Raw genomic sequence first — 9,591 nt, 5'->3', positions numbered from 1 at the left:
TGTTCGGCTGCTATGTCGTGCCAATGCCCTTTATTTGTTGTTGCGCCTCTTCCTTTTTGTTGAACATTGCACCCGTTCAGTCAGGAAAGGATCAACAAGAGATTGGGAAAGCATCAACCAAAAGTTGAGAAGAATATCGACCAAAGGTCAGGAAAACATTGCCTAGAAGTTCGGAGAAAATAATACCAATGATCGGGAATGACAATCGAGTGTGGGAAGGACCATGGTCGAGATATTGTCCCGAGCAAAATGAAACTAGGACAAGAAAATACTTCATCTATTCAGAGACTGTCCAAGATCAACGAAAATTTACCAAAGCGGACAAGGTTAAGTCTCAAGTGGACCAAGGTCAGGAATATATACGTCCACCCAATTTGAGGATGAATTTATTTTAAAGGGGTAGACTTGTAACGTTGGCATTCTGCGATCCTAAAAGGGTGCAATTTGCCTTAATGAAACGATAGCTAGAAGAGCTTAAGTAGCTACACAACTAGCTCAATCATCTAGAATACGAGTTAAGCGAGCAAGAAATCATGACAAGCTCGATGAACTAGCAAACTCAGCTGATATTTGAGATTTATTGTGCTATACACACAAACATTTGAGATCTCCACATGCCATAATCAACAAACAACAACAAAACAGACAAAACACAAATGAAACAAAGCACTAGCCACCTGCTCAGGATGGTGTCGACCCATTAAGTATGGTTGCCATGTGCGTATAGCAATGACAATGGCTAACATCTCTCTTGCATCAGTGGAACACGTACATTTTGTCACGCCCAAGGTGCGGCTCATAAACGCAATTAGTCTGCCATGTCTCGAAAGGACTGCACTAATGCCCTCACCTGAAGCATCTGTTTGGATGAAAAAACTGTTCAGTAATGTCCGGCAAAGAAAGAGTAGGTGTAGTAGTCATAGCCGACTTGAGAGCTGTGAAGGCCTTCTCGACTGCATTCGACCACTCAAAATTGCTACAGACCCCGACCCCGGCCATCCGATGGCCGGTGAGGTTCTCTCATCCTTTACTCGCTACTAAGTCATATTATACGGTCCATTCTTTAAACAAGGTTCATTCACGCATTATGTGATTCAATATCTAGAGTCTATATGATATAACTTAGAGTAAAGCAAACATTCGAACGTTGTATTAAATAATCAAAGGATTCTATACAACTTATGAGTTTGCATAATAAGCTATTACAAGCTGTATAATCGATCCTAGCTACCCATATCACCACCACTCATCTTCCCGGCCATGAGTCTCGCGCCTAAGCACTTCCTTTCCCGCGATCATTCTCCTTTCCTGAAATCCAAGTAACCATCAATAACCTTCCCCTTAGCCGTACAATGTCATGCAATGCACGCTAAGTTCTAACATTCGTCCAGTACAGCGGTCAGCCGGTAGAGAGTTATCCCGCTCATTAGTTCGGACGGTCTACCGAGGAATCTGTACAGATCCTCGTCCAACCGCCGATCCACGTTTACTTTTCTCCGTCCGTACCGTTCGTACTCGGACACTCCGAATGGTACGCTGGTCGGTAGGGAGGTAGCATGTCGAGAACTGTCCGCATCTGGCCGAGAACTGTCCGCAGCTGGCCGAGAGTTTTCCGAAGCTGACCGATCTTTGTCCCATGCTTGGCTTGTTTCCCTCCTTGTCCAAGCTAATGCGTAGCTCTTTTCCCTACTTGTCCAAGATCTCCCTACCATCTCGGAACAAGCGACGACCTACGATCCTATTCAGGATCGCGGGTGTTACACTTGCCTTTCTTGAGCATGTTCTATAAGGCCCGCGATCCCGAATAGGATCATAGGCCATGACTTTGTCCAAGGATGGCAGGGAAGTCTCAGACGAGTCTAGTAGGAGCTACTCACCAGGTCGGATAGTGGGGGAGAATGTGCCAAGTATGGGAATAAAGATTGGCCATCTTGGAGATGTCGACCAGCTCTTAGCCAGCTATGGACAGCTTGAACAGCTATGGACAGCTCGACCTACTGCCGACCAGCTGTTAGCTAGCTAGTGTCAGCTCGACCAGCTAACGTCAGTTGGACCAGCTGCTAGTCAGCTACCCCTAGCTTGACCAGCTGCCAAGGAGCTCGACCCAGCTCAGCCAGCTGTTCGGTGGTGGACGGGGTGCAAGCAAGCTGGGAAGCTCGTGAATGGCCAAGAGGAAGGGATGCGGTGACCAAACAGGTACGGCTGAATGTGCACGATCGAACAATCAAACATGTCCATGGTACGGTGAACAAACGAACGTGACAGAGTTCAGACTCAGACGGCGTACGGACGGCTCGAACCAGGTTCGGAAAAGGATGGTAGGATGGAGAAGGCTATCCCACGAGTAACTTGACTCGGAAAGCTTTGATTTGGATGGAAAGACGGAAAACAGCTCGGTAAGTAGTTCGACCTGAACAGCTCTCAAGGAATGGAATGTGGAACGAGGTAGCGACACAAAAGTTATGAAAGGACACGTGATATGGCCAGCTAAAACGACTTGAACCCGGTTCAAATCTGTTTAAGGGTTTTCGTTTCGAGGTTGTGACGAAGAGATAAAGAAATAACTTTTGATTTCAATGTAGGCTAGCTTTTAGAATGAGGGTATAGGCCCTTAAATAGAAAAGTATTCACAAGGGAACACTCAACCCTAGGAAACATGGCCATAAAGTAAAAGAGGAAACAAACAAAAGCAAACCCCAATCCAACGGTCTAAAATATGTTCAAACAAAAGGAAGGAAGAAAGATAAGATTTCCACTTCATTTGGCGGGCAATGGATTAGAGGTTATAGCCTCGTTAAAACCTTCTCAGTAAACCCTGTGAGACAAACTCGAGTAAGGAAAAAGAGTACTACTCCCTCAAACGTCTTGGTGTCTTCACCCTTGGGTAATTGTAAAGACTGTCCGGACAACCTTGGACAGGTGGGATAGATCATCCGGTCGCGAGTCTAGATGGGTCGTGAACTTGGAGTAATCATTCGCTGAATAAGTTGCACTTGGTCCGGAGGTTATTACTTGCACTCTTGCTCCTTGTGGTGGCTCCTAGAATGATCCGTGGTACTGGAACTGCGTCCTTCGTGCTGCGTCCTGAGCTAGTTCCATCGCCAGTCGTATGTTGGTCAAAATGTGTGTCCGTGTCCGTGTCCAGTGATAATGGCCATGTCGCATCATTCTTGAAAGACACTGACCCAGACGTCTCGGCATCCGCGATCACGGTTTCGTTCGGCTCTACTCTTGGTCGAAGATCCATCAATATAACCCGTTTACTTAGCTTTGGCCCGTGGCCTTGCTTGGTAAACCTTTATACGCAGAGGATTGTAATTTTACTCTTAACCCATCCCTTTGTAACTTAGCCATACAACCAACCAACCCCACAGTCTTTGCACATTATAGATGGGAACTTATAGTCCCTTCGGTGCAAGGAGCTCGACTGAACTCGGCCAGCTGGACAGTGGTGGACAGTGTGTGGGTCAGCTGGACAGCTCGTGGACAGTCATGGGACGCGGTGACGAACGGTCATGGCCGAACAGACACGGTTGGACAAGCACAGCCGAACAGACACGGACGGACGGTCACGGCCGGACAGGCACAGAAGAACGTGCACGATCAAAGGGTCTTGTCGGACAGGTGCCTTTTGGGGCCTAGACTTCGGCCAGAACCCTATAAATAGAGGGCGTGGCCTTCATTTCCAGACACCATCATCCTTCCATCGCCCATCTAAGCCTAAGAAGAAAAGGGGGTGCGGCTCGGCAAATTTACTCATCCAAACTGATGCGCATGCTACCTCTCTATCAAAGGTACGATGAGACGAGCGACGGTTTGGCTAGCGGGCCGATCCGATAGTAGGATAAGCGGCGGTTCGTCATAGAGTCGGATCGATCCGATAGTAGGAAGATCGACGGTTCGATCATAGAGTCGGACCGATCAAAAGGTCATCGACGATCCGTGTCAATGGATAGATCGATCGAGGGTTGACCGGTGATTCAATCGCTAGTCAGATCGGGTGATCAACAGATCGACGATATGAGCCATAGGTTGGATTGATCGGTCGGGTGGTCGACAAGTCTGTCAGAAGTATCGGCCTGGTCGGAGGTCGATCGACGATTCGATTATGGGATCAGAGCAGGCGCTGATACCAAGATTGACAAGTGGATGGTGTACCGGTTAGCTGGGGAGCTCATCACCAAAAGGTCACGCCGAACGGGTATGGCCAAGCGTACACAAGCGAACAGGAGCGATTGAACGGATTCGTCTGAAGGGTGCCTTTTGGGGCCAAAACCGCGGCTCAGGACCCTATATAAAGATCGCTTTTTCCCATTTGGAGGGATCCATCGAAAACAGAGATACCTACAGAAAACTCGAGAGTGCGAGTATAATATTTGGAAGAGAGTTCCGAGAGATAGAGAGTTCAGCGAGTAAGACCTAAGGGTCGGAGGTACGGTACAGTACCGACCTTATGGTTCTGGGGAATGGGGTAGTTGCATGTGCATAAGCATTAATAATGCTTTGGCTGGTTCAGTTGGTCGGAGGAAAGGGGGTGCGGCTCGGTCGTGATACGGCCGAACTGATGCGCATGCTACCTCCCTATCGACCAATGTACCATCCGGGGTGTCCGAGTACGGACGGTTTGGATGGAGAAAAGTAAATGCGGCTGGACGTGGATCTCTTCAGATACCTCGGTACACCGTCGAACTGATGCGCGGGATAACTCTCTACCGTACAACCGCAGTACTGGATGGTTATTATGATCTAGCGTGCATTGCATGATACTATACGGCCTAAGGGAAAGGTTATTGATGGCTACTTGGATTGCAGGAAAGGAGGGTAATCGCGGAAAGGGAACTGCTTAGGCGTGAGACTCATGGTCGGGATGATGAGTGGTGGTGACAAGGGTAGCTAGGATCGATTATACAACTTGTACTAGCTTATTATGCAAACTCATAAGTTGTATCGAATCCTTTGAGTATTAATACAATGTTCGAATGTTTGCTTTACTCTAAGTTATATCATATAGACTCTAAATATTGAATCACAGAATGCGCGAATGAACCTTGTTTAAAGAATGGACCGTATAATATAACTAGTACCAAGTAAAGGACGAGAGAACCTCACCGGCCATCAGATGGCCGGGGTCGGGGTCTTTCACACTTCATCAGCAAATCTTCTACCTTCATTCCTTGCCTTCTATCCAAGTCCTTTTCAGGTCCTTTGGTCATGGGTTTTTATTTTTAATTTTACCCACTAGTGAGGGTAACTAATTTGTCCCAAATTCTAAGGTCTTCTCCTCCTTTTCTTGTGATTTCGATGCTTCTTGTCATCTGTGTCTCCATCCTGCTACCACCGTGATCTCCATTACATTCATACCTTTGTTGTAAAGTTTCTGGAAGCTTGAACTTCCTCTCCTTCCTTGGTCTTTACGAGTCTTCTTGACTTACTTCAATCTTTGTCGTTCTTCACACCGTTAATTGTCCTTGCCAAAACCTTTGGCTTTGACTACTTCATTATACGCTCTCTCCACTCGTGCCATTGGAAAGCTTCTTCATTTCCAGCAACTGCTTGGTTCTCCATATTTCTAATTTCTTCGGGTGCTAAGGTTACTTTCTTGATGTACCGCGACTTGTCTACTCCTTTAAACTCCTTGGCTTGATCTTTCCCTTTCTTCAGCTTGTTCTTGACACCTTTTCTTGGTCGTATAACTTGGTTCTCTCCGGCTTCTTGGTGCGTTCATCATGCGATTTTGCATTATTTGATTCATTGCCTTAGCACTCCATATAACTTTACTTCTCCGTCTCCTTTAACTTCGCATGATCCTTTCCAACTTGCCACTTCAAAGGTTGCCGCTTTTATGGCATTGATCAGTGGACAGGCTGCCATGTAATGGCCATTCTTGCCACAGTTGAAACATATGATGTGAGATGGAACAGACAGATAAGTCTTTCCTCCTCTTGAACACTCTCGGAAATAATGGCCTCGCTCTCCACATGAGTGACATACAACTTTTCCTCTCTTTAAGCTTGAAGTAGGCCCTGCTTGATTGGATTGACTCCTCTTTCGATTTGTGCCATCGCTTGGCTTAATATTTTCTTTGTTCTTCGCACGGTCTTGTCGAATAGCTTTCTTCTCCCTTTTATACATTTCCTCCACGTTCACAGCTCTTTCAACCGATTCATCGGTTTGTTGGTAAGTTACAGACCGTAGTATACTCCGGATGTCTGCTAGCAGTGAATGCAAAATGCGACGAACCATAAATACTTCATCTTCTTTTCCTTGGTACACATACCATTGGATTCGGGTGAAAATTGACTCCAATTCTTGAACGCTCTTCTCGCCTTGTTCTAAGCTCATGATCTCAAGCTCCAATCTGTCTCTGGCCTCCAGTGGAAAATATTTCGCTTCGAACTCCCTTCGAAAATCTATCCAAATTGGATTCCTATGACCGTAGTGTCTCTTCATGCTGGTCCACCAATCTCTTGCATCGTTCTTCAAGTAGTGCTCGGCAACATCCTTCTTGAAGTCTTCTGGGCATCAGGTTGCATCGAAATTCTTCTCCAGGTTCTGCAGCCATTGCTTTGCTTCGAACGTTTTTGATCCTCTTAGAAAAGACTTGGTTCCCAAAATTTTTACGATTGCCACGATCTCTAGGAAGCTTGGGGACTCTGATGCACTTGGGTTTGATGCTTTGATTTGCCGCATAAGTGCTAGTACCTACTGGAACACGGCAATTACAGTTTCTCCTGTTCCACTCTCAGGACGTCTTGGCTCATCGAGTGCACTCATCTGTCTTGGTTCTTCAGGTGTGTTGATTCGTCTCGGCAACAAACTCCCTGGGTCAAACGGTTCTTCATATGCAGATTGTACTCCAAATGGTGTTTGGCAGAAACTTGCTAGTCGGGATGAAGAATCTTGCGGCCCACCTCTCTTGATTTTGTCTTTCTCTCAACATCAATTAAATCATCATCTAACGGTTCTTGCCATTATTTTTTATCAGCTCTTGAATCACCCCATGACCATCCCTCTTCGCTTCCACGATCTGACATCTGCACCAGCAACCAAGGGTAAGTCCTAATCCCATCTACCTAAAATGCACAAGGACGAACCGGTTTCCTAAAATTGCCTTTGCGACTCATTTACTCGATAAAATATTTGAAAACCTGTGTTCCATGAGCATCATAACTGATAACATCATTATTTTACCCACTTTAGCTATAGTTTTCATATGCATTTAGGACTAGTTTGATGAGATTTCTGGTATAAAAGGTCTATTATCAAGTATTTCAGGTTTCAACAAGGTTTTACAGGTTTTATAGCAAATTGGACCAAAAGACAAGGAAAACATGTTTCAGGACAGATTCAGAGCTTTACAGTACGGGCCGCTTTTGAAGACCTTCCAGAACTCACATTTTGACGTGCTTGGTGTCTATGGAAATCCGAGAGAGTAATCTTTCTTCTTGAAGTGGAATCAAGTCAACCCATCCAACCATACGGAAGTTATGCTCATTTTACCAAGACGTGTTATAAACCATCGTGAAGAGAAGCATCCAGCCAATGAGCTTTTATTGAAGGCCTGACCAGCGACCATCACTGTGGCCCAGTCCAAACTCCTCCACGGTCCAGAAGCCTCTTTCGCCGCCCCTTGTTCTGCACTTAAGAAGAGAAGACGTTTCTACCCTTACAAAACCCTAACCCTAAACAAAACCCTATAAATACTCTAAAGACCTAGGGTTTCAAGGTGTGCTTCCTTTGTGCCTTCAAGTGCCTTCATTGTGCCTCCAAAGAGCCGACGACCAAAAGCAGCCACGACCAGAGCCCTCTCTCGTTCATCCTTTGAAGCCTTGAAGACCCACCAATCTCTCCTTCTACTCCTTCTTATTTGATACTTTCATTGCTTATTGGGATCAAGTTACTTTTGTGACAAATAGAGAAGTTTCCTTTGATCCCCTTTTGTTATTTGATTCATTTTTGATGCTATACTTTTATCAATGACCTCTCTTTGCATCATGAGCCAGTAGTTTTACTTGTTGGGTTTTATGGGGTCATTCAAGGGGAATTCATGGTTCGCTTCAATTAGGTTGTTAGATCTTATTTTCGGTTTATATTAGAGTTCTTTTGGGACATCTTTATCTTAATGCATGTGCTTGGATTGATCACCAAGTGCTGATCTAGAGAACGGGAGCTCTAACTGCGTTACCCTACTTCGCCGAACTAGTGTTATACCGCAACCTCGCGTCGTAACCTGCATAAGTTGAGTTGCGGAGTTTGGTGAATGTATCAAACTTGTTTTACAAGCTGTTTCACATGCGTTGTTGCCTGCGAAAATTGAGTAACGGAGTATGAAGACTTTAGACTTTCATTCTATGATAGTAGCTTGTTAGTTCATTAGTGTTTCGTAGTTGAGAATTTAGACCGAAATTAGTATTTACTTGTTAGATCTTACACTTAATATTGCTTAGAACCAGGAAGACCTTGAGATGACTCCCAAAACGCCCAACACCTTAGTCTTATAGTTTTAAACCGTTTTTATTTATTTGCAATAGTTATTAGGAAAACCAAAACCCCAATCTCTTCTTTAGTCTTAGCCATAGTTCTTTCTCTTTTAATTCAATTCATGTTAGCTATTACTCTCTGTGGGATCGATCCTAAAATACTACACTGAGATTTACTGTGCACTTTCAGTCGCTGTGTAGTCTTTTCAGGTAAAAAGATTTAAAGTGAAATTCTACACACATCAGAGCTTTTTGGCGCTGTTGTCGGGTAGTAACTAGCTGCCCATTGAATTTGATAAGAACTTTCCTCTAAGATACTTTGAATTTTTTGTTTGAATTTTTCAATTTAAATTTAAATTTTCTTGTTTTTCGATAACCTCTATTTTCCCTTTTAGTTTCGGTTTTTGAATTTTGTAGTGCATGACTAGGAGTCAACCCTCCGGAACCGTATCTCCAATTCAAGACATTGATCGACTAGAACGTGAGCTTTGGAAACTTCGAAAACAACAACTCATGGCCGAAGAAAGGAACCAGGACCAATGTCTCCTTAACCTCGACCAACCGCTAATACCTCCTGCTCTCAACGAGCAAGGGGAACCAATTATCGCACAAGGTGGCAACCCCAACCTTATAGCCGCTGATCCCCAACTCAACACTCTTGTTGGCCGAAAAAACCTACAAGCTCCTTGTGATGCGAATCCTCTAGGGGTGGGAGACAACCTCTATGTTCCTCCTCACCAGCCTGCTCTCGTCGCTAATCCACCACTACGTCAAGCTGGCGGAAGACAACCTGCTTATGTGCACCCTCTAAGACGTGTCGCACCTAACCGTACCATCACCGACTATGATGCTCCTAACCGATTTGTTCAAGACCGCGCTGCCATCCGAATCACTCATCCTCCACGACGTGATTACGAGATTAAACCTCAAATTATTGGCTTGGTGAAGCAAAATCAGTTCCACGGCCTTTCTACTGAACATCCGATGGACCACATTGATCTTTTTGAAGAAATATGCTCTACAACAAGAACCAATTAGCTCTAAGTCTCTAAGTAAAAAAAAAAAGAGAGAGAGAAAAGGATCTTCCAATAGTCTCTTAGAAAAGAAAAAA

The sequence above is a fragment of the Camelina sativa genome, chromosome 14, assembly GCF_030686135.1.
Source record: "Camelina sativa cultivar CO46 ecotype springtype chromosome 14, ASM3068613v1".
Classification (NCBI taxonomy): Eukaryota; Viridiplantae; Streptophyta; class Magnoliopsida; order Brassicales; family Brassicaceae; genus Camelina; species Camelina sativa.
The sequence above is the reverse complement of the archived record's forward strand: the minus strand, read 5'-3'. Positions refer to the sequence as shown.